Raw genomic sequence first — 27728 nt, forward strand, 5'->3', positions numbered from 1 at the left:
TGATGAGCCTTCTAAGAGAATTTTATCTTGCAAACATACTTCAGAAGAACCTTCACAAGAAAAGGAGGTGGATAAAGTCAAATCTTCTCCCATTGTTGAAGACTCTTTTGATTTTATTGATCATTGTAAGAAGACCAAAGTACAAATTTCTTAGTTGGACTACTTAAAAGCCAACCCACATCAGTTAGAAAGGTTGATTCAATGAGTTGGTAAAGGAAAAGGTTCACCTAAGATTACTATCAACCATGAGTTAGGAATCTCTATGGAAGAGGAAAATAATTTGGATGGGCTCATGATTAAGAAAGAATAATTTGTTGTAGCTTCTTTGTTAGATAAACCTAATTCATTCTATGTTTCCCTCTATATAGCTAGATGCAAGTTAAGTAATTGTATCATAGGTTTTGGTCCATCTAATAATGTTATGCCTTCAAAGGTGGCCCATGCCCTAGGATTCTCTCTAAACGAACCAGCAGGAAAAGTGTATTCTATGGAGGTGAAACAAGTTTCGCTAGTTGGCTAGTGAAAAGATGCTCAAGTAGCCCTTGCAACACATCTATAAAAGAAGTTAAAATTGAATATCTTGGTCACTGATATCCCAACCAATTATGGGATGCTATTGAGCAAAATTTTTTGCTAAGATCTCTGTAGAGAGATCAAGATGGACATGTCACATGCCCTTATCCTGATTGGAGATAAAAAGTTTAAACTCAATCCTGAACCTAAAGCTAAATATACAGTCTTAAAATCAAATGATCCAAGGGCCAAAATATTGTATGTTGATATTGGACATGGGACATATATAATGACATATGTTGAAGAAGATGTAACTAAGTTTCTTATGCCTAATATAACCAATGAATTATGGTCAGTGGAATTTGATGGAAGTTCTTCTTCTTCTAGTTCAGGTGCTAGGATAGTGTTGATATCACTAAAAGGAGAGAAGTTCCCGAAAGCATATAAGTTGTTTTTTGAAACCACTAATAATACTTTAGAATATGAAGCTTTTCTACTCGGCCTTGAGTATGCAAGAAAAAAAGGAATCAAGCAACTCAAGATATCAAGAGATGTAGAATTAGTTGTCAACTATGTATGAAGATAATATCAAACAAAGAATGCAAGAATAAAGACACATAGAAATAGGGTGTGGGATGAGATTGAACATTTCGATGCTTTTCATTTATCTGCTATCCCTCATGAACAAAATTCCAAAGCAGATTGTCTTAGAGTCTCTACCTCTCTCCTTATTCCTCATCCCAAGTTCAATAGAGATATCTACATAGTAGAGATGATTCATAGACATGGTGTGCCAGATAATGATCGACACTGGAAAGTCTTTGATGATGATGGGAAAATCATTGCATTTCTTGAGGCAAGACCTCTATTTTTAGATTTAAATTTTGAGGGATCATATAATAATGATGGAACACGAGGAGATAATCCTAAGATTATTCAACTGTAAGGTAATGTTATTCCAAGAGGATTAGTCACCCTTGAGAGTCTTTTTGATAAAGAAGATAAGAGGAAAGAGAAAGTCAAAGATACTAATTCTTCTAATTCTTTGGGTTATGAGAAGGTAGACATTAGTTCTGAAGAAATTCCAAAGATGGTCCTTATAGGGAAAGATTTTTCACCAGAAGAGAAAGAAGAATTCATGAATTTGTTGAAAGCTTACCAAGATGTTTTTTCTTAAGATTATGAAGATTTAAAGGAATTCATGAATGGAAAATTTAAATATTAGATTCCTTTGAAACCTAGTTCAACTCCCTTCTAGAAAAAACAAAGGCAATTCAATCCCAAGGTAGTTGATGTTATATGCAATGAAGTTGATAAAATGCTTAAAGCAAGGATTATCTACCCTATCTACCATTCAACATGGGTAGACAATATCATCCCAGTCAACAAGAAGAATGGTAAGATAAGAAAATGTGTCAACTTTCAGAATCTGAATTAGGCATCACTTAAGGATAATTATAGGCTCCCTATTATGGATCATATTTTGTAGTCAGTATCTAGTTTTAAGCTCATGTCAATGTTAGATGATTTCTCTAGTTATAATCATATTATTGTTGCACTAGAAGATCAACATAAAATGGATTTTCCCACTCCAAGGGGTACATTTTCCTACAATCACATGCCTTTTGGTTTGATAAATGCTAGAGCCACCTTTCAATGGGAAATGGATCATTCATTTGTAGATCTCAAGAATAAGATTGTTGTCATGTACCCTATGGTTATAATCATATCAGTGTTGCACTGGAAGATCAACATAAAATGGATTTTCCCACTCCATGGGGTACATTTTCCTACAATCACATGCCTTTTGGTTTGATAAGTGCTAGAGCCACCTTTCAATGGGAAATGGATCATTCATTTGTAGATCTCAAGAATAAGATCATTGTCATGTACCTTGATGATCTTACAATGTTTTCAAAACATAGAAGAGATCATGTGCATCATATGGAATCTATCTTGCATCAATGTCGAACCCATGACATCTCACTAAATCCTAAGAAGTATATATTTGGAGTGACAGAAGGAAAGTTACTCAAACATATTGTCTCCAAAGAGGGTATTTAGATAAACCCTAAAAGGGTGAAAGCTATCCAACAGTTATCACTTCCCATGAGTAAACTAGGGGTCAAGTCTTTCTTTGGGTAGATAAACTTCATAAGAAGATTTGTACCAGACATCTTTGAAATTACGAAGTCAATTGTGGATATAATGAAAGGGAATGCAAATTTTAAATGGACAAGGGAAGGTAAGGATTCTTTTGAACAAATCAAGATTGTGATTGCTAATGCCCCTACCCATTCTTATCCATATTTTACCAAAAAGTTTCATTTGTATTGCTATAGATCTGAGAAGACCTTATCTGCTATACTCACTCAACCTAACAAAGATAATGCTGAGGCCCCAATAGCATTCATGAGTGTTCCTCTGAAGAAGCATGAATTGAAATATTCCTTGATAAAAAAGAATGCATTTTCTCTAGTTATAGCAGTGAAACAATTTAGGTTTTACATCCTAAACTCTCACTCTCAGGTATTTGTTCTTGATTTGGCAATGAAGACCCTCCTAACACAATAGGAGATAGGTGTGAACAAAAGAGCTTCCTAGATAGCTAAAGTACAAGAATATGATCTAGATATCAAACCTACAAAGCTTGTCAGAGTGAAAGGTTTGTGTAAGGCTATCATTGAAGGATCTCCAAGGAATGAAGAAGAGCCAGAAAAATAAATTCCATTAGTCCTATTCATTAGTAATGTCAATAATTAGTTTTCCAATATCACCTATTTTCTAACTTATGGAGAATGCCCAGCTCATCTGTCACCCAAAGAGAAGAGGACCCTAAAATTGAAATCTGTGAAGTATGTTATCTGGGGTGACACTTTGTATAAGAAAGGAATAGATGGTACTTTCTTGAGATGTGTAGATTCTAAATAGAGGAAGGAGTTGCTTCAATTGTTTCATAATGAAGCATGTGGAGGTCATTACTCAACATCAATAATAGCCTATAAAATTCTAAGAAATTATTTTTATTGGCCCAGAATGTTCAAAGATGCAGAATAATGGGTCAAGAGATGTGACTCTTTTCAATATTTCAAAGTAAGAGTTTAATTAGTAGTACTACCTTTGAAACTACTATTGATCGAAGAACCCTTTCGACAATGGGGTTTGGACTTCATTGGTCTTATCCATCCTTCATCCACTGCCAGACATACCCACATTTCAATGTCAACTGATTATTTCACCAAGTGGGTAGTGTATGCCTAAAATGTGGGCACACTTCTATGAGTCATTATATCCAAGATTGCTAAAAAATGAGGTCATGAATGGCGGCTCATAGCTCTCTATTCATGGAGTGCAAAGGTTTGTAATAGAGGCCCTTAATTTGACCTAGTTTGTGCTCATGCAAGTACATCATGAAACAAGAGATTGAAGGATCCAAAATGCATGCAAATGAAGATGAAAACTAATTTATATGATAACAATGCAAAAAAATGCAAGAAAGGAAATCTAACTATGAAAGGAAAAAATAATGCAAGACCTAATCTATGGAAGCAAACATAGATCTAAGCTAATATGAAAATGCAAGGATGAAAGCTCATGATGGAAGCCATGGATGCAAGAGAGAATAAAACAAGAAGATAGAAGTTCTCCACAAAAAGCTTTAATGCTCAAACTTCTCCAAAAATTGCTCTCCAAAGCATAACCGTAGCATAATCATAGATGTATAATCATGGATTTCCAAAATGAGGAGAGTGCTCTCCCTTATAAAGAAAAATATGGAGATGAGAGGCTTCTCACAACCAATATGGGATAATAGAGTTTGATCTATGTGAGACAAAATTCCACCAATGAGAAAAGAGGAGTGTTTGAGAAAAAAGTGGAAGGAGGAAAAAGAGGACTTCCACTTAGAGGTATGTGCATTTAAGTGTAGAGAATTTTTAAAAAAAATTATTTTATTTTATTTCCTTTTTCAAGTGGGTTTAATTTTTATTTATTTTATTTCATTTTCCCTCACAAAGAGATATTTAAGTGAGAATTTAATTTAATTAAAAGGGAGCAAGTTCTTTTAATTAAATAGGAAATATTTAATTAAATTAAATGAGGGATTTTCTCTTAATTAATTAAATATGGATGAATTTAATTAAAAGAGAGGTTTTATTTTAATTAAACAAGGACTTATTTTATTTAATTAAAAGAGAGATTTTCTTTTAATTAAATAAGACTTAGGATAAAATGATCAACCTTAGAAAAATAAATAATCGAATTTGATGAAGAAAATTGATTTGAATTGATTTAATAAAATATTGTAAATCAATGATTCAAAAAATTTGATAAACTAATAAATTGAATACTAGGGGCCCATAGTCTAGGTGACCATTTTGGAGTGCATACATTTTCCCCTCTTTGACTAATGTGTGATTGATTTGGAAACACATATAGTCAAAGAAAGAAATTGAAGTGTGAGAACAATTTGGGATCACAAAACAACCTAGATGTGTGGTCAATTTGGGAACACATTAGGAAAAATAATACAAATAAATTTTGACTTGAAAAAGTTGAGAATAAAATTGATAAAACTGAATCAAGGATTGAAGTCGATAGGTATTGCCCCCTCATGATCAAAATCGAAATGAGATAGAGGAGAAACAACACATAGATAAATTTGATCAAATCGAACAAATGATAAAGTTCTTGATGTAAGATAAAATATATAAGAATCACAAAACCAAGATAGATCATCAAGCATGAAATATGATGCCCCAAAGAAGATTTAGAAGAAAAGAAGTGGGGTAAAATAAAATGGAAGATAGAAGTTTGGAATAGATGAAAAGAAACAGAAAGAAGAAAAGATTTTTTTTCATAAGAAATAGAATGCTCCAAAATCAATCAATTGTTTAAGATAGAAATTTTGATTGAGATCATGAAAGAAGATAAGAAAATGAAGATCAAAACATGACCATAGTTGATTAAAAGTCCACAAGAAAGATGAAGGGAAAACCCTCTCAAATTCATGATGTAGTCTAAAAATGTAAACTAACATGAAGTCTAATAATGCAAGCTACATGAAAATGCAAAGGTGTACTTGCAAAAGAGCAACTGTAACATAGGATTTTGTGTTCATCATTCATTAGAGAATGTAAAGAACTTATTTTCATCATTGGGCCATTATTAACGAACATCAAAAATCACACAATCATCACTAGTCACAAGCACAACTATGAAAATATGAATGTGATTTATATCAAACTGGAATGTGGAAAGATTCTAACATAAGCATCAAAGACATAAAGGTTGATGACTACGATGTTATCTTACCCAATTTAATGTAGCAAAACCATGATTGCATCAAAGCAGAGATGCCATGATGACCAGAAGAATGGTTGTGCAAAAATAGTCAAAGATGATGCCTCAAATCTCCTAAGTATTTCAAGGGGACAATAAGAGACACTCTAGAGTTTCAAGACCACACCAACAAGCAAAAAATAAATTTAAAAATGCCCCATGCCCCAAGTCCTCTAGCTATGCATCCCAAAGAGAGTTATCAGACAAGGACACTCAAAAAAAATCAATAACAGTCAGCACACAAAGAAAAGGTCATGACATAAGTCAACCAATAAGTATTTGTGTTTAAAAATTTAAGTGTGTTAATTGATACTAAGTTCTAAGGATAAGGATTGAATGCTTGGAAGTAGGTAAGATTGCATAATGAAACTAGGTAAAACCAAATCAATAAATGTTGAAAAACACTCGATGTTAGGGGTTGTATTAAAAAATACAATTGTGGTGGTGTTAAAAAATATTGTTTGTGAGATGTCCTAAAAACTGACACATCCAAGAGACCAAAGTTAACATAGTTATGCCCCCTAGGCAAAGACCAATTCTAAACAAAGGCAACAAGGACAAGACATGATGGAGAAAGGCTAAGTGTCAAGGACATAGGCTAAGAAATAGGGGTGCAAAGGCCTCAAGTAGCACCTATTTCTAGGTTTTCACCACTTGAATTTTTATTTTAATTTTAAATTTTAAATTTATTTATTTTATTTTTCAAGACTTTTTATAAATATTTTTTGTATTTTTTGCTACCAAGGTGATTGTTTCCAAGTTTTCACCAAGGCACTTTTTCTATTTTTGAATCTTTAGATTTTTTTGTATTTTTGGAATGTATAATTTTTTTGAAGATACTTCAAAGTGCCTATTGCTAGGTTTTCACTAAGATGATCATTTTTTTAAGGACATTTTTTAATTTTTAGAATTTTCACAATATATCTTTTTTTTTGGATTTTTGAAATATATTATTTAAAAAAAAAAATTCAGGATCAATAAATATGTACAAAGATGCCCTTAGACAAAAACAAGGACCAAAATCTCAAGCATGATCACATCGTTTAGTCGTAATGTCTAGCAAGGTGGAGGACAAGAGTGATTAGAAAGCTAGTGGATATGATGGATAAGCAAGGAGTGTATGAAGCAAGTGAAAGTGATCTTCAAGGATTGACTCCTCAAGAGTACCCAAGCTAGGGAAAAATAATCATGTAAAACACATTTGGACAAGAAATGAAAGGCTAGCATAGGATAATTCATGAAAGCATAATGAAAAAGTGGGAAGGATGCAATCCAAAGGAGTAGACATCTCAAGAGGCTTCGCAACATCATATTTAATTATTTTTTATTAGATCAAGAACAAAGGGGTAAATAAGAAAATGATAGTGAAAGACTAGAATGAATGGAGGAAAATATATATGAAGGCCAAAAATGAAAGCAATGAAAATAAGATCATCATTAGATACCTCACAAGATAGCCAAATTTTTGTGTATAAGTCAACATTGTCAAGATCAAAGAGAGAAGACAGAATGGATTAAAGAAGTAGAAGAACTACGCATGATTCCTATTTGTCAGGTTTTCATCATGGTACTTATCCAAAGTGCCACAAGGGAGTGGTTTTCACCATAGGATGAATTTATTTCTCTTTACTTTCGCTACCAAAGTGCCTGATTACTAGGTTTTCACCAAGGCACATTTTTTAAAAAATTATTATTTTTTCACTTTTTTTCTTTTTTTTCAATTTTTTGGAAGAAGTCAATCTTTGTAGACAATTTTCCTTGAAAGTTTAAACCATTACATGCAAACGAGTTGAAATAATATGCTCAAAGATGTTGATAGGGAAAGGAAAATGGAAGACAAAAATGAAGGATATGGCTTTATGCAAAGCGAGTGAGATTGAAAAATGGAAATGAAGGCAAGATCAATGTCAACACACACTTTGAAGGGTAGTGAGAGGATGGATAAAATTTGAATGAAGGAATATGGTGAATGGATAGAAGAGGTCATGCTTTAGGTGCATGGAATGGAAGAATGCATTTGGAAGAAGATGAAGTGGAATTATTTGGAAGCTTGAATGTCAACTTCAATTTTTGTTCAACATTAGACTCTATCAAGAGAGAATTTGGAATCCATATAGCCATAGGCCTCTTTTTATTTCTTTTTGATGATTTAGAGATAATATCTTTAATGATGGATTTTGGAATCCATACTTATCTTACAATTTTTTTCTAAGATATCTCTTTTGACTTTATGCCCCCATGTTGATTAGAGGAGATATGGTGGTCTTTTTTTTTATATGAATTCTTGAATTACTCCTTTTTATTGTATTGAACATTTTGGCTACTTCCAAAAGACTTGGGACTTGTGGAAGACGAAGGATGATATGATTGGTTTAGGTGAGTGGTGGATGAAAAGGATTCAAGGATATGCATCTACATTTATTTTGAGGAAAGAGAGGACATGGAGGGACGTAAGAACCCAAGATGGATGAAAAATTAGGAGAGTTGGGAGGGGAAAGTGAAGGGACATAAGGACCCAAGATGAAAGGAAGACATGAAGCAGTTATTATTGGTAGGGGAGGTCCAAGGATGGATGTGGAAGATGTAAAAGGGTAATTAATAAGTTCATTAACATCCATATGACAATCAAGGACATCAACATCTTTAGAGTATTAGGATTTTCAATAGGATCATGAACGTTTTGAATAGGAGCAACTTCTTTTATAGGAGTACTTGAAGCTTGAGAAGACTTAAGAAGAGTAGAAAGTGGAAGGGAACATGAAGTGGTAGAACAAGAAGATGGAAGACTTTGATCTTGACAAGGATTTTTGGATAACATAAATGTAAAGTTTTTTTCTTGATTTTCAATAGGCTCAACACTAGAAGTATGAACACTATTTTTAATAACTTTAATGGAAGTATCATCTTTGGAAGGCACAACTATATTAAGGTCATTTTGATTGTCAATAAGCTCAGCGGTGTAAGTTATAGCTTGATCTTGCTTAGGAGAAGACTTAAGACATAGTGGAATGAATGAGGAAGGGGATAGAGGATCAAAAAGACCATGAAATGGATTAGATGCCTCATGAAAATAATTAGTTAACATGGAGAGGTTCTTGATCTTGATCTTTCTTTATATTTTTTCTTTATCATTTTTAGAGGCCTCTTGACATGAAGCCACTCCTAACGAGAAGGAAGCATATTGGAATTGTATGGAAGACTTTGGAATAGATGATTAAGGACTCGCTAAAGTAGGCATTATAGCGCATAAAGGCTTAGCCTCTTTAGGTTTAGAATTATCAAAAGTATTTACAACCAAGTGAAGGTTAGCTCGAGTTTCTTTAAGAGGTATCCCTTGAGGATAAGTATAGGGAACTACATGAAAATCATTAGGATCCTTGTTGGATGAAGGATTGGTAGAAGATTTGAGAGACTCAGACTCTTCAAGGGATGTATGGATAGTGGAGGAAATAGAAGATGGAAGGGGAGCATCATAAGACAAAGGTTCAATATTAACATGATCTTGCTCAAGGTTGTAATCTTTATTTTCAGCATGAGGATTCTTAGAAGAGGAACTCTTACGCAATTGATTGTTTATTTCAGCACAAAATAATGCTTTCTCTTTTTCAAAAAATTCAGATTTATCATTTAGGTATTGTTCACAAAATTTATCAATGTTGTTTTCAAAATTTGAGTCATTTGGATTACCATCAATATCTATTTATGACTCGTCCCCTTTAAGCACAAGCATAGGACTAGGATGACTTTTAGGACATGTAGGAATACAATAGTCATCATCACCATAATCATTGTCACTATAGGCAATATAGATAGGCATATCACAAGACTTTTCATATTGTTAATTATCGTATATCTCAATAAGAGGAATATGACTCTTGGTAGAAGTAGAAGAAGAATGATATCATGAAGAAGAGGTAGATGAAGACCTACATGAATGATATTTAGAAGAATCATGGTAAGACTTGGAATATGAAGAATGTGAATGATATTTAGAAGAATCATCATAAGACTTAGAAGATGAAGAACATGAATGATATTTAGAAGAATCATGATAAGACTTAGAAGATGAAAAATCTAAACGATATTTAGAAGAATCATGATAAGAATTAGAGGATGAAGAATTTGAATGATATTTAGAAGGATCACGATAAGACTTAGAAGATAAGGAATATTTGGAAGAAGGATATTGTGATCTGATCTTGCATATGATCCTAGCAAGAATGTCTGATTTCTTCCCTTTTTCAATAATTTTTTCCACAAGGTTAGCATCCATATATCTATTGTAGTAACAACACTTTTCAAATTTAAGAAGATCAAGTTCATCTATGCTCAAACAAGGGTCCCTAGCAAGATATTTAAAATCCATGGTTCTAGAAGAAGAAGAATCAAGCATGGAAGAAGAGAAAGGATGAATAGAAGAAGGTAGACTACATGATAATAGGAGAAAAAGAATCAAGAAGACATGAAAAAAAGGAAGAATGGAAATGGGAGACTAGAAAGACATGGAAGATGAAAAAGAAAGAAGACCAAGAGTCATTTTGAGAATTTTGATACCATTTGAGTTCATTTGAATGTTGATCAACATATAATAGCACTTGTAACCAACATGAAATAAAAAGTACTAGTTGATAAGATAACTCTAAGAAACATTGGTACCAAACTAAGATAGAAAAAGTACTCACTTGTCCAAAAGAAAAAAGATAAGATAGAATTTTGCAATAGACATAAACCAACATTGCCACAAAGGTGCCCACAAATTTGGGTGAATACCCTAGCACATATGGACTAGGAGGATGATTTACCCAAATTTTAATTAATTAAAATTGAATTTTGATGAAAGTGGGTAGACAAGAAGTTACTAAGACTCTCCCAGCATAACATCAAAGAATCCAAGGTATATCTTTCTCAACAAGGATAGTCTCTAACTCACCAAATTCAAACAAGGTCTCTTGTGAAATCTATGATTACTAATTCAAGAGGTCAAAGAACAATAACTCAAGATGCAAACAAGCTTCTAACAATACGGTAAGTAGCCTAATCTGAACCAAATCATCCTAGAGAGACTAAAAATAAGAGGACAACAAAGCAATTTGATCTTAAAGTCTCAACTTAGGAACTCAATTTTTTTTTGAATGTCCAAAAAGGTGTATCAATAGATTTTTAATCATGAACCAGGCATGTAAGACAAAAATCATGGATTTCAAGAAAATGTCTTCAAAAAATGAGCAAGGGACAAAGCAACCTTACACATGAACATGAATAGTGTCATAGTATCAATATAATCCCTAGAACCACTACTATGTATATTCTCAAAATGTTTTTCAATCACACACATAGTCCTAGAAAAAAAATTTGACAGCACTATGGTTCTTAGTAATGTTCAACTCTGCAGCTTCTACAATCTAGAGTGGGCAAAATCCAATCCTAGTGCACCAGGTTTTTGACATATTTTGAGAATTTAATTAATTAGAGATACTAAGGAGATCTGACAGCCCAACAAAAGACTACACCAGTGAGGATTTTTCCCACAAAGACATTTATATAGCAATTGCTACTACCATCTCAAAAATGGCTATTACCACTTGAGGTACCATCCATGTGGTTGACCCAATAAAGGGAATGTCCACTATGGTTTAACCCTCTCTAATCAAAGAAGACTCACAAAGTTGTACCACATGGAGATTTGGTTTGAATTCAAGGGTTCCAAGTTTTTTATATTCCCAAAAGAAAATAGAGCATACTCTTCTAGCCTTTTCACCTTACCCAAGCATAGTAAACAAAATTCTTTGAAACATTATTTTGAAATCACCTCACCAACTATTTAAAAATTCCAACAAAGAACACCACCAATCTCAAAAGAGAGAGGACTAATAGATGATGACAAATTCAAGCGAAATAGCAAGATAATAACAAATATCCTACCCTACCTACAAGGGGATCCATCGTCAAGAGGAGCTTTGCATGTAAAGCAAGTGAATGAAGCTCAGTCTCTCAAGATCTCCCAAATAGTGTTCATAGGGCCTAATTACTATGTGAAACACAAATGCATGAAAGCAAATCTAGATCCAATTTTAGAGCACCAAATGAAGTGTGAATCTATGAAAGCATGTAAAATCACTCAAGCCAAACACATGAGATATTTATTTTACTTCCAAATTCAAATTTTATAGAGATCAAACAATATACCTAGTAATATTTTCAATGCATCTTTTCTTTGTTGTACCTTTCATTTACGCTTGAATGCTTTCTCGCAACGAACAAAGCAACAAGCAAAACAAGCAAATACAAGATACACAATATATATCCAACTTATGCAAAACTAGGGTTAAATCTGAAAATCTAATTTTTAATAATGATAATAATTAGCAAATAATCCAAATGAAAGTTCACACCATGCCTTGATCCATTGTAAAATTTAAATGCAAGCTATTCATTAAATGTCTTTTTTTAAATTGATTTTTGACCTAGTCATAAAGATTGGACCTATATGATATGAATTCGGATCCAAAACCCTAAATACAAAAAAGTGACCCCTTTCAAAAATTAGAGAGCTTTCCAAAAATGTCATAATTTTGAAAATATCTTTTCATTTGTGCCCTAGGGAGTCATTTTGTCAAAATAGACCAATTTTTACAAATTGAATTATTGAGCCCTAATAATTTCTCTAAAATCAAAAGACAAAGAACCAACTCTATTTAGAATTTGGAGAGATTTCCAAAAATGTAAACTTTTCCAAATAATTCACTAATTTGATCCTTAAAACAATTTTTCATTAAAAATAAAGAAAAATTATAAAAAATAAAAAAATACCTTGAAAAAAATTGAAAATTTGACTAAAGTGTGTCTGATATGTTGCCACCTTGCAAAATAGATTTTAGATCAAAATACCTAGCCGTGTGGGAGATATGATCAAATCTTTTACATCTAGGGTTTTTTGTCTCCAAACAAATTTGCACAAGGGGGTTAACTTCAAAAATATCTAAAACCAACAAGTAAAGGTGGGTTACCCCATGGTGAGTACCAAAAATGTATGCCTAAAATGTGAGCACACTTCTATGAGTCATTATATCCAAGATTTCTCAAAAATGATATCTCGAATGGTAGCTCATAGCTCTCTATTCATGGAGTGCAAGGGTTTGTAATAGAGACCCTCAGTTTGACCTAGTTTGTGCCCATGCAAGTACACCATGAAACAAGAGATTCAAGGAACCAAAATGCATGTGAATGGAGATGACAATTAATCTATATGATAACAATGCAAAATGATGCAAGAAAGGAAATCTAATCTATGAAAGGATATAAGAATGCAAGACCTAATCTATGGAAGCAAACATGGATCTAAGCTAATGTTAAAATGTAAGGATGCAACCTCATGATGCAAATCATGCATGTGAGAGAGAATAAGATAAGAAGATAGAAGTTCTCCACAAAAACCTTTAATGCTCAAACTTCTCCAAAAATCACTCTCCAAAGCATAATCATAGCATAATCATGGATGTCCAAAATGAGGAGAGGGGTCTCCCTTATAAAGGAAAATATGGAGGTGAGAGACTTCTCACAACCAATATGGGATAATAGAGTTTGATCCATGTGAGACAAAATTCCACCAATGAGAAAAGAGGAGTGTTTGAGAGAAAAGTGGAAAGAGGAAAAAGAGGACTCCCACTTGGAGATATGTGCATTTAAGTGTAGAGAAAATAAAATAAAAATTATTTAATTTTTTATTTAATTTTATTTCCTTTTTCAAGTGGGTTTAATTTTTATTTATTTAATTTTATTTTTCCTCACAAAGTGATATTTAAGTGGGAATTTTATTTAATTAAAAGGGAGCAAGTTCTTTTAATTAAATAGGAAATATTTAATTAAATTAAAAGAGGGTTTTCTCTTAATTAATTAAATATGGATAAATTTAATTAAAAGAGAGGTATTCATTTAATTAAATAAGCACTTACATTATTCAATTAAAAGAGAGATTTTATTTTAATTTAATAAAACTTAGGATAAAATGATCAACCTTAGGAAAATACATAATTGAATTTGATCAAGAAAATTGATTTGAATTAATTTAATAAAATATTGCAAATCATTGATTCGGAAATTTGATAAATTGATAAATTGAATAATGGGGGCCCATAGTCTAGGTGGCCATTTTAGAGTGCATATAGGTAGAGGCCATTCCAATCAAGCAAACAACTTCAAAAATGGTGTGCAATTTCATCAAGAAAAATATTTTGGTTAGGTTTGGGGTTCCTAACAAAATTGTTATTGATAATGCTACAAACTTCTCCTCCCAGGAGATATAAACTTCTGCTATCAATATGTAATCATTCCCTCCTATTCGTTAGACTATTTTGCACAAGGAAATGGTCAAGTAGAATCAAGCAATAAAAATATTTTGTCTATTGTGCGAAAATTGATAGATGTTAATCATAGGTCTTGGCACAAACACTTGTTTGATGCACTATAGGAAAATCATACCACAAAGAAGAGAGCAATATGACTATTTCCCTTTGAGATCCTATATGGTACTAAACCAATTTTTCCTCTTCATCTGGAATTATCTGTTTTGAAGCTACAAGATGCTATTGAAAACTATGCATTCAAAGATGCTCTTGAAAAATGAATATTATATCTAACCAAACTGGAAGAGGAGAGAGATTTGGTTGTAGACATAATAAAAGAACATCAATCCTAAGTAAATAAGTTACTTGATAAGAAAGCTAAATAGAGAGTGTTCCGGGAAGGTGACCTTGTCCTACTTTGGGATAAGCACAAAGAGCCCAAAGGTTTACATGGAAAATTTGACTCCCTATGGGGAGGACCTTTTCAAATCAAAGAGGTACATGAAAAGAATTCATTTATTTTTTCATACCTAAGTGGTACCTAGTTTCCCTTACCTTATAATGGGCAATACTTGAAGCATTATCATTAGTGGAAGGTGTAGTGTGACACCTTTTTGTATATAAGTTGTCTTGTTTTTCATGTGCTCCTGTCAGTCTGTGTTGCTTTTAGTTTTTCTTTTTATTGTCCTATTTTTGGTGTTCATTCCCTTTTGAAAAGTGGTTCCTTAAGTGACTCTACAACCCAATGGATAAACCACTATTCTAGTTTTTCTATATTTGAGCTTCATCCTTATAAAGTCCTTGTCCCCAGATAGAGCTAGTTGTGACCTGGATATCAAAATTGTCTCAATTCTTGCCCTATTAATGCTATGGTTATTTTTGAAATATGCCTAATTTTAAGCATTGAAATGGTCATTTCCTCTCTAAGTTTTTAAGAAAATATTCCCTTCAATATCTCTAGTTTGTTCCCAGCTCTGCCCAACACTTTAAATTTTCAAAATCCAGCTTCCGAGTCAAAATTTGTTGCAACTTAATGAAGGAATCAAAAATATTTATTTTCAATTGCATCATTAGCCATTGACCTCTCAAAAGTTTAAGATTAAGTGTCAAAATGTGTATTTCATTTTGAAAGCTTAACCATTAAACTCTCTTTAAAAAAAAAGGTTAAGATAAGCTTGCAAAATTAACCTTCAAAAAAATGGTTAAGATATGCTTGCAAAATTGACCTTTTAAAAGGTTAAGGTTATGCTCCAAAATACATAGTTTGAAGATAGTTAACTAACCTCTACTCAACCATCAAATGATGAATAGTACGAATAAATTAAAAGAGCCTATGCTATTAGCAACGAATAGATTTAAATTTCTAATAAATTAACCTACCTGCCTGCAGTTTCCCTCTTTCCCCAACTTGCAACTTTAATGCATATGTCAGGAATACACAACCAAACATAGTGATTAGGTCCTAAGCAAGGAGAAAGAACTGAGTGGATGATTAACGAATACCATCTCAATGCAAAGGAATTAGAGATAGGAGCTATTTTGGAGAATTCTTTTGTACTATGTCATCTCAAAAATGATGAACGAAATGCAAGTATTGAGATGTGTTGTTTATTTCTTGAAAATGGTAATGTCTCGTCCTTTGAAGGCAACAAGTTTGACGATATTGTCAGAGAAATTTTCCATCATTGTCAGAATCCCAATACGAATTCTTCTTCTTTTGATGATCCTGATGCTTTTATCAATGGTAACTATATTGAACTAAATAATATTTTGAGTTCTAATTCATTTTTATTGGAAAACCCACTTACCACCTGCCAATTTAGAATTGGATATTGGGACAATGTGTGGTTCAAATAATCATGGATTGAAGAAATAGAAGTTAGAGATTAAAATTTTTACAACCTTCTTCAAATGGGAGTTTGAAATATAGGCTAGTGGTAGTAGTGTGCCAAATGTTTGAAGAAATGCCAATAATATCATGTGATGGAAAACTTGGTGTCCATAGCGGAAAATTCAAAGGAAGAGTTCACTCATCTATGTGTAATGATTGACATGTAATCAAAATACATAGGCATATGGGAGAGCACACACAGAGTCAATATGCATAGCATAGACATGAACTTCAATATCGGTAGAGGTGCCTCCAACTCTATAATTGTGATGAAGCACAAGATATCTGGTTGTCTCCTTGAGAATATTAAGGTGGGACACTCCAATACATGTTGATGCTACAAGTGGTGGGTTCATTGCTCCATTTATCTATCCAAATGTGGAGTGGGATTTCAAGCTTACATTGGTGAGGAGCATCAATGTGAGTTAGCACAAATATGGCCTTGTTTATGTAGGAATTGGATAGATTTTTTGGCATGGAAAGCAAGACCTTCTAGAGGAGCTTATTTTCCATATCAATTATCTCAAAGCTAATCAACTTACTTTCACACTCAACCGCATCAAAGGTTCAAGATGAGTAATTGTACAATACTACCAATTGATTCACCTTGGCTATGAAAGATACAAGAAAATCATTGAAAATTGTAGGGTAGAGGCCAAATATTTGTGCGATAGTATTATAAGAATAAGGTGGTTCAATATACTATCAAAAGATAGGGTGTGCCTCTAGTCGCATTCTCTCTCAAGGAGAAGCTCATGTATAATGAACATGATATTTCAAAACATTTGAGAAGGTTTAATTGGGTGGTGCCTGCATATATGGCTCTAGATGCTCAACATGTAACACTTTTATGTGTGGTCATATGAGAGGACTTCAATAGAAGTTTGGCTAATAGGCTCATGCAAGACATCTCTATAGTTTTGAATGAGTTGGATTCAAAGGCATTGAAGGGAGAGAAGGAGAAGGGAGTTATTATGGGTGCTACTGCAAATGGAAATGACCACATCAATAGAGTTTTAACAAGGACAAAGTGTTGTCTTGCATAAGAATGATGAAGAATATGAGAAGGTACCAAAAAGATGTTAATGTTTGAGTGGAAGATACAATATAATGAGATGTAATCTCAGACTCCACAAATTGAGCATTCCCTCCATATTAATAGCCTCATCCTCTTGATCTCTTCATGAAAAGAGGGATATGTGTTCATCAATAAAGTGATGTAACTTGAATAAACCATTCAAATATCAAAAGGAGATCGATAAAGATTGATTATCCGATCTTCCTCTCAAAAGGTGTAAGATCTAAATTTTAGGTCATACTGGTTAAATTTTGTAGAGGTTAATTAACCTCTCCAAAATTATGTATTTTAGAGGTAGTTCTTAACCTCTATGTCTATATAAGGAGTCTTTTTGGCTTTGTAAGGGACTTTTTGGATTTGCAAATAAGGGGACACTATATTAAATTTTTAGTAGTAGGAAAATTTTTGGAAAGTGTGTACAAATCTTGTTCATGTGATAAAAAATTTCTTTTCTATTCTTGGTGTGAAGAAATTAAAAGGAAACACATTTAGAGTTCTCTTTCTACATATCTGAAAGTTGAAATTTTGATTCTTTCTATGTAATGGGTGTTTTCACAATATTGTGCAAATGTTCATAAGTTATTGAATTAGCATTGTGCTAATAGTAGCCTTCAAGCATAGATCTTGATTGTTTTTATCAGCAGCTTAGTTTAATTCAAGAAAGTTGTGAGGCTACATGGTGCATTCATCATCATGAGATTTCTCATCTTTTAAAGTTCAATTTCATCTTTATTCGAAAAACTTCAAAAATAAATCATGCAAGGGAGCTACCCGTCTAAACATAGAGGAAGACCACATACCAAGGGCCTATCCAAATGTTGGAGAAATCAATTTTCCACACACACTCCATTGGGCTAAATCATGTACTTTCTAAGTGAAAATTTTGTATTTCTAACAAGAAGAAAAAGGTATGTAGTGCTGCCAAAATATTTTTTTTTGATAAAAAAGAATTTCTCAAAGGCATGAAGCATGAGCATATGTGGTTTTCTAAAGAAGAAGTAGAGGAGGTGCCTACAGAAGTTATAAATATGTTGGGAGATTTTTCTAATATTGTATTAGATAATGTACTTGATGGATTGGCCCCAGTGAGGAAGATAAGTCACTAGATGGATTTGGTTGCAGGAGGTAGTTTACCAAATACGGAAGTGCATAGAATGACACTAGTAGAAAGTGAAGAGTTGAATAGAAAAGTTTATGAGTTGTTGCAGAAGGGGTTTATTCAAGAGAGTGTAAGTCCATGTGCTATACTAGTAGTATTAGAAGAAAATACAAATGGAGAATGAAGGATGTACATAGATTCTTGTGCTATCAACAAGATCACAATCAAATACAAATTTCTATTTCCAAGGATGGATGATATTATGGACTATTTAAGTGAAGCTGAGCATTTCAAAAAGAGAGATCTGAATGTTGAAATCTGATTGAAAAAGAGGGAGATTATTGAAGAAGACTATGTGTTTCAATCATTTTGTTGTCACTGATGTCAAATCTACTATTTTCTGGTAAGACAATTGCTTTTAAGATTCAAATACTATCACTTAGTTGATTGATGAGGAGGATTTTATCAATAAGATATAACAAAAGAACCTAGAGGAAAGGTTGAGTTATGATTATGTAATGAAGTACAAGGATTAGTTAAGACAATGATGGCATGATGAATTGATGATCTACTTAAGGTTACAAAATGATTGGCTACACTTAGAAAGTTTAGAAGAAATAAGTTAAACAAAGTTTGTCTGCCAAGCTTGATCGAGTGGATAGTAGGTGCCAAGAAAAGTTAGTGCAAGTCGAGTAGAAAGTTAGTTGGAACCAAATAAAAGAAAAATTTAGTGGATTTTGAGCAAGACAGTTGATGCTAAGTAAAGTTTAGTTGATGCCAAGCACCAGTAAAATTTAGTTGATGCAAAATGATTTATAGTTGATGTTGAAAAACATAATATGTGCCAAGTATTAGAAGGTTGATAATGTTGAGCTATTGTATTATGTTAAAGATCAAAGATTTGTTGAATCTAAGCCAACAAGTTTGTTTTTTTACAACTTGTGAATCAGGAGGAAGATAAGATTGATGATCTGGTGGCACAAAATTTGGTGTAAACCATTTTTAGGTGAATTCAAATGGATTCTAGAAGAAGTTTCTAGAGAAGACAAGATATGGGGTAGATAGATTGTATCCTACCTAATCCATCCAAAACCCTAAATTTGGATGATAGATAATGAGTAGGGAAATATTCTAATTTCTTATTTATAGGAATGTCTTGTCATGAAGAAAAAAGAGAGGTTGGTGTCATGTGTGAGAACCTAAGGAAGAGAATGAATTAAGGGTTTTGCTTCATCAAGTGAACCAAGAGAAGAGTTTGCAATGATATATTAAGTAAGAAGGCTTAAGGAGATGAATTCTTGAAGGGTGAATAAGTTGTTAGAGGTGCAAAGTATGAAAGCGATGTAGAATTGAGCACTAAATAGAGATTTGTAATCTGCAAGTGAAGTTGTAAGTTGTATTAGATCAAAGCTCTATTGTTACTCTCTAACAATTGTATTAGTCTATGATAAATCCTTTGGAGTAAGGTTTCCCTAACAGTCATTAGAAAATTATTTAATAGGGTGGCATTCCAAGTGAATGGCCTAAATTCCTCTAACAAGGCTCACTTTTAATAGGGTGATTGAAATTCCTTAATAGGGTCACATTTAATAGTGTGTATTATAACCTTTAACAAGGTTGGCCTTTCACAAGACATCACTTCAAAAGAGTGAAAAGGAGTAGTATGTTACTAGTGGTTTTTTTCAAATTGGGTTTCCACATAAATCATTGTGTCAAGTGTACTGATCAATGTGTTGTGTTTCATGCTTTAAATTTTTGCAAATTGATTTGATGGTAACATACCAGTTTTAATAAATACACAATGGATACATGCATTGGTATGAATGTTTTAAGGGTTCACTGAATTGTGAAATTTTTTATTTATACATCTAGACTTTGAATAACTGATTCACCCCCTCTCAGTTATTCTAAAGTAATTCCAACACTGAAGAGTGGGTACCATCAGATATGTATCAGAGAAGGTGATGAGTGGAAGACTACTTTCAAGCCAAAAGAAGAACTGTATGAGTGGTTAGTCATGCCTTTTGGGGTAACCAATGCACCAAGCACATTCATGAGGCTCATGAATGAGATGCTCAAGGAGTTTTTGGGTAAATTTGTCATTTTTTACCTAGATGATATTTTGGTCTTTAGTAAGATATTGGAGGAGCATTTAATCTATATTTGCAAGGTGTTTGATAAGTTGAGGGAAGAAAACTTTCTGATAAACTTAAAGAAGTGCAATTTTGTAAAGGAGTTGGTGTACTAGGATTTGTAGTCTTAGTAGAAGGACTAAAAATGGACACAAAGAAAGTGAAACCTATCCTTGAATGGCCTACTCCAAGGAGTGCAACAAATTTAAGATCTTTTCATGGACTGGCTAGTTTTTATAGAAAGTTCATAAGAGGTTTTAGTAGTATTTGTAGAACCTTTACTAAAACAATGAGAGTGGATAGGAAAGAATTCAAGTGGACTCTGGAAGAAGATAAGAGTTTAATCTATTGAAACAAAAGGTTACTAAGAAACCTATTTTAGTACTTCCTAATTTTAATAAGGTGTTTCAAGTAGACTGTGATGTTAGTGGTACTACAATAGGAACTATTTTGAGCCAAGAAGGTAGACCCATTGCTTATTTTAGTAAGAAATTGAAGGATGCAAAAAGAATATATTCTATATATGCTCATGAATTTTATGTTATAGTTCATGTATTGAAGAAGTGGAGAGACTATTTTCTTCCTAAGGATTTTTTTTTTATACTGATCATCAAGCTTTGCAATAATTGACTAGTCAAGGAAAATTGAACCAAAGACATTTGAAGTGGGTTGAGTTTTTGTAGAGTTATACATTTGTTTTGAAACATAGGAGTGGGAAGTCTAACAAAGTTGCAGATTCTTTTAGTAGAAGACAACTTTTACTGACATAAATGTAGATAGAGGTGGTTGGGTTCAAAGAACTCACTACTTTGTATCCAAATAATCCTAATTTTGGTAAAGCATGGAAGTCTTTGTATAGAACCTGTTACACTTGATAGGAAAAAGGGATTGGATTTCATGATCCAGTATAGTATGTTGTTCAAAGGAAGCCAAGTGTACATTCTTAGAAGTTTAATGAGAGAGAATTTCATCAAGAAGAAGAATAGTGGAGGATTAGCTGAACATTTTGGCAGAGGTAAAATAGTAGTTTTGGTTGTTGAGAATTATTGTTGGCCATAGTTGCAACAAGATGTGAAGAAGTTTGTACAAAGTTGTAGTGTATGTCAAATGGCAAAAGGAGTAAAGTAGAATATAGGGTTCTATCAACCATTACTTGTACCAAAGAAACCATGGGAGGATGCTAGTATGGATTTTGTTCTTAGATTACTGAGGACATAGTGAGGGCATTATTCTATTTTATGGTGGTTGATAGGTTTTCAAAAATGGCATATTTTGTTCCTTGCAAGAAGACTAATGACATTGTTCATGTAGTAGAGTTATTTTTCAGAGAAGTGGTAAGACTAGATGGTCTACCAAAGAGTATAGTTTTAGATCAAGATACTAATTTTTTTTTGGTATTTCGAACGACGTACATTGTGAAAGAAATTGGAGATAGATTGAAGTTTAGTTCATCACATCATCTACAGACTTATGGACGAATAGAAATGGTGAATAGGAGTTTGAAAAATTTGTTGTGATGTTTGGTTGGAAACAAGCCAAAAGGATGGGATATGATTTTTCCATAGGAAAAATTTGTATATAATAATTCTATCAATAGGAGTATTGGTAAATCACAATTCCATATTGTATATGAGAGTAGTCCTAGAAATTCTTCTAAATTAAGGCAGTTAGATAAAGGAGAGATAAGTAGTGCTGAAACAAGAGAATTTACTAAACATTTGAATAACATCCATGAGGAGGTGAGGAAGCACATCATAAAGGTGAATAAACTATACAAGACTAAGGTAGATTGAAAAAAGAGGTATAAATAATTTTAGGTTGGAGATGAAGTTATGGTTCATTTGAGAAAGGAGTGTTTTCTAGTGGGTCAACATAATAAGTTGAAGATGAAGAAGTTTGGACCGTACAAGATAGTGAAAAGACATGATTCTAGAAATGCTTATGAAGTGGAGTTGCCTACTAAATTGAATATTTCACTAGTATTTAATATTTTAGAATTGATAGAGTATTATGAAGGAGGTGATGGAGATGAAGTTGTAGAAGTGTAGTGGACTATTCCACCAGCTAGTTTGACTACAAAGGAGATTGAGGAGATACTAGATAGTCATGTTGGAAAAAGTATAGGGAACATAAGTTATGAATAATACATAGTCAAATGTAAAAGGGAGGCCAGTAGAGGATTCATCATGGCTAGTAAGGGAGGAGTTTAACCATCTTGGTTTTCCTCTGAACACCTGAGACATGATGGAGTCACTTCTCAAAATTACCCTGGGTGTTTGATGTAGGAGCATATTGGGTGTAAGAGCAATCTTGCATCACCCAAAAATATTTTCTTTTCAGACTTTTCTATTTTAATAAGGACTAGTAGATAGGGTGGTTACTATTTATGAGAACTTTTTATTTTTAGTATTTTTTTCATACAAGCTTATAATGTTCTCATTTTCTATATGAAGGTTCATTTTAGAGTTTTAAGCCTAACATAAAAATCTCATTGCTCTAGCTTAAGTATCAGAGAAGTTATTATAGATTTTTGGTGAAAAAGAATTGCATAAAAAATTGCAAGCTCACCATGGAGGCCTTAGAGTGCTTGTATGAGGTCTAAAAACTCAATGGACGGGTGCTTGCAAAATTTTGACCTTATAGATCACAAGATGGCATTTCCAAAAAATGGCTATAATAGCCAATCAAAGCAATAGTTTGAGAGTTATGGCCTTCCAAAGTTAGGCTAACCAAAATATCTAAAATAATTGCCAAAGATGTATTTGGAAAATTTTATATAAATTATTAGGGTCTGTCAACCCTAGATATTAAGTTTCATTATCTAGAACCTTCCTAGGCAACATAAAATTGCTTATTTAAGAAAGGCTCAAACATTGTCTAGAACAACTCTAGGTGATAGTTTGCAACTTATCTTGCAAATTATTGTAAGGAAGGCACCCATATTGGTTAGCATATTGTACTTGTGAATTCTGTAATTCCACATTTGTGGTACAAATAAGAAGTCCATAATTTGTTCTCGTATTTGTTGTTGTTTCTTTATTTTTTGTTATGGTTTATTGTATTAAGGGGAGCACTCTTTATCATGTTCTCATCGAGGTAATTTAAAACCATGATGTTTCAAAACACCAAAAAAATTGTGATTCTACTAGGGAGTCTATGAAGAAATTCATTATTAAAAGTACAAGAATCTCTAGTATAAATAGCATTTTTAAAATTTGTATGATAGACAAACCTTGAGAATTTGAAAAGGATTTAATATAGCAAGAAGAATTCCCTACAACAACAAGGTTATGAAGTGTTCCCCATTTCTTTGTTGAAGGGTCATGTCTCCCAATAATGTTTTATCCATTTGTAGCAGTATCTTTGATGTTGAGTGTAAATTGTGGTTACTAAGAGAGTTCATTTCAATCAATTCAGCCGAATTTTCTTTTCAAAGTGCTCCCATAAAATTAGAGTCAAGAATGAACAAAAGGTTTTGTTCTCTTTTTCAAGTGACAAATTATGTTTTATTTCTCATATTGTGAGTAGTGACTCTAAATCTCTGTATTAGTTCATCCTTAGTTGATTTCACTATAATATTTTGAAGGGCTTTCAAGTTATGGGTAGATCTGAAGCTTTTAATAGTTTCTTGAAAAGGGAATTTAAGTTCTTGATAAGTTTTAAAGTGTTCTTGCATCCACGGTTATAAGAAATAGAAGTGCACAACAATGATTTCTTTATCCTCTTTCAAGGAGGTGGTGGCTCTATATGGTTTTGATCACTAGTGTGAAGAAGTGAAGTTTGCACCTATGCCAAATCAGCATATTGAGTTTGCAAGCATCGACAGTAAAAGGTATTTTTCACTTTCATGAGATTTTTTTTCATGAAAGTAAGTTCCACAAAAGATTCTCCATCAAGTGGTATTTTCAGCACTAAATAGGAGAGTTGTATGATGCATCTCAACATGCTTTGTGAAAGACAGATTTAGTAGATGTGTTTGCATGTCAAAGTGTGTTAGAGATTGAAATTGGTAGAAGAATTTTCAGATATAATGCAAGTAATAAATTTTGAAAGTGAATTTGGTGAATGAATTGTAAGTTTGTAAGAAATGGAATCTTTTTTTGCCTAGTATGCAGTCTATGGATAAAAATTGTAGATCTATTTCTACCAAGAGATACATGCCATCAACTTTTGATGGCATTCATGGCTTCCCAAATATCATGGTGTATGATATTAGAAAACATTATCCTAAGTTTGGTGGGAACCATTTGGATTCAACCAATCGCCATGTTCAGATGTTTAGTGATTTGATTGGTGATTTTGAGATTACTCATCAAGGCGTACATATGAAGTTGTTTGTTTAAACTTTAGAAATTGATGCTAGAGATTGGTTTTCCTTTCTACTGAAATGTTCTATTTCATCTTGGAATGAGTTACATTCAGCCTTCATGAACAAATTTGGGGAAAGACTAAGAATCTCTAATTCTTTTGGCAATTTCTTGAAGATCTAAATTAAGAATGATGAATTAGTTCTTGAATTTAATATCAAATTTGCAAGAGTTGTAAATGAGATTCCCGAGAATTGTAGGCCAAATGGTCAAGTGTGTTTAGTAGTTTATCTTGATGCATTTGATAAAAAGATGATTTATATATTGACAGATAAAGAACCTGAGACTTTGCATCAAGCATTCATGACAACAATAGAGATTGAGAACAATATAAAGTATTGCTTAACTAGAGATCATTTTTCTAGAATTGTTTCTCAGCAAGGTGAAGTTGAGAGGAGTTTTCATGAAGATTTTTCAATTTTTGATCAGTATGTAGTTACTACTACTATTGTAAAAAAAAATTTAAAAAATTCAAAAGTAAGAACAAGTGAAGATGAATTTTTTTATTGCAAAGAAGAGCCGATCCTTTTCTTGCTGAAAATAGTGCACATGTTTGTAGTATTGCAATAGCAAATGACATAGTTAGTTAATTTGATCAGTTATATGTTCAAGAATAAATGATTTTAGTTGTGGCATCTCCTATTGATGATTTTCCTTGTGCTAAGAGTGTTACTAATCATGAAGTTAAAATGATTTCATCTCCATCTTATGAGGTTGAAGAAGCTGAAAGTTATGCTTCAAGTGATGAAGGCAAGGTTGCTGATCCAATTTATTATGAAGAAGTATCATATGAAGAAGATGATGAGAGTGGTTACTTGAATCAAGAGGAGGATGGTGATAGTACATGTTCATCTTCATATGAGTTTGATACAAATTGGGAATAAGAAAGCAATGATGGAACTGAGTACTCTTATGTAAATAAAGATATCAATTCTTTTTATAAATCTAAAAATGAAGTTCCATCTCAGAATTGTATAAATTAGCTTGAGATTGAAACTTTTGAAGAAGAGTTGTCTACACAATATGAGGATAAGGAGATCATTTATAAGGAAAAGTTATTTAGTTGTGTAGATGAATGTCATAAGGTTGCTAATGAGGCTAATTATTGCCTCTATTTTATGATAATTTTAAACACTCTGTTTACTTCCACCAAGACATTTGTGAATTTATGTTTACTTGAACTTATGATTAACATATGGGTAGATAGTATGTCACATTTTTCCAATATTATAAATATAATTTAGTATTTTATATAACCACTAGAATGTGTTTTCTAATATTTGAATTTAATTTGATAATGCTTATTTGCAAACATCTCTACATAATAACTAACCTACTAGCAAAGGAAGTTGAAGATGGTCAAAAGTATTCAAAGGGAAACATTGAAGATAACCAATAGTATTGAAGGAGAAAAGACATTAAGGTTTAGCTATGGTGGAAAGAGTCATAACAGTACCAAGGGACATGGCTGCTAATATGGAGGAGCTATGAAGAATTGCTATATTTTCTCTACATTTTTTATTATGTCAAAGCAATTGTCCAGACTTCATTATTCGTTCCATGAGATATTATCTTTCTTTCTCTTTCTCTGGTGGATTTTTAGTTAGTTTGTTTCTCTTTTCTATTTTAGAATAAGTGTCATTCTTCTATTTATAGGGATTAGACCAATAGTGTTAAAGGTTAGAAGAAAGTTTATGACAAGAAACTGTGCTCTTACAGTGAGTTGTTTTTATAGTTTTATGTATCGTTCTCATGTAAGAAATTTATGGAACATAATGAAATAGCTCCTGGTTTACATTTTTTTTTAGTAGATTAGTAGAAGCTAACCAAGGGGGCTCACTTGGGAGGTGGATTGGATTAGAGTAGTATAGATTTATTTTCAAGCATCTTTAGTATTGTAGGTAGAAATTGTAAGTTCCTTCCTGTAGCATCATACTTTGTGAGTGTTCCTGCAGCATCTGTAAGAATAGTTATAGTAGATGAACTAAGTTGGAACATATATTAGTATTTAATTGCATTTCTAGTATTTTTTTCAATAAAGAGTTAAGTGTGTTAGTTTCCTATAGCAATAGTGTAGGTTATTTCCTTGTATTTTACTTTCCTACAACATAAGCATAATGAATCATTAAGAAACCTAGTGCACATACTATGTAGACCATTTCAAGTATATGTCCCTAGATTGACAAAATTAAATGCACCTCATGGTGGGGAAAAATAGTCAAATTGAATACACTATTCCTAAGTATGGCCTTTGGCATGATTATTATACACCTATTATGAGGCAGACCATTTTTGGCATTGTTGCTAGGGATGGTGTCAAGCTAGGAGCATTCTTGAGTCATAGTTCTTGGTTAAGTTTTTTTACAAATTTTTAGTTTTAAAGCTTTCTTCACCAGTGTGAAGAATTCAATTGCATGCATCAAAGAGGAAGACAATGAGATGAATTTGGTAGATTTCTTCCACAAGAGTCTGTTTATTTGAATGAAGAAATTGAAGAAGAAGAAGTTGAGTTTCCTTTTGAAGATACAAGCCTGATTTTTCATATAGAATCATCCTCAAGAGTAGAACCTATAGATATGAGTGGTCTTCAACCTTTTGCTGAAATTTTGGCTAGTTTCCTTGATAATACTGCTCCAAATCCACCAGTTGTTAATAATCTAATACCCAATGTTCCTTTTTAGCAGCAACCTCATAATCTAATACCTCCAATAATGGCATAACCTAATTTTCCATTTCCTCTTCCAAGCCTCATAAATACTAATAATCTCAAGAATATACCCGCAACTTTTTTCCCAAAGTTCTATGGCCTTCCAACCAAAGACCTTGATACTTTCTTGTTTGAATTTGACATACTCTGTCATAGTTTTGACTACAAAATTAATGCTCATAAGCTCAAATTATTTCCAGCAATATTGAAAGAGTCAGCTTTATAATGGTTCATGGGCTTAGGAGCCATTGCAGTAGAA

General features: G+C 32.7%; 1 pseudogene; it reads left to right on the top strand.

Moving 5' to 3' along the window:
- The first annotated feature begins 1285 nt into the window (after nucleotides 1–1285).
- Nucleotides 1286–19565, top strand: LOC149551163 (glutamate decarboxylase pseudogene; annotated as a pseudogene).
- Nucleotides 19566–27728: the final 8163 nt, after the last annotated feature.

The sequence above is a fragment of the Cupressus sempervirens genome, chromosome 6 (genome assembly GCF_028749045.1).
Source record: "Cupressus sempervirens isolate cs-2001-9-10 chromosome 6, ASM2874904v1, whole genome shotgun sequence".
Lineage (NCBI taxonomy): Eukaryota > Viridiplantae > Streptophyta > Pinopsida > Cupressales > Cupressaceae > Cupressus > Cupressus sempervirens.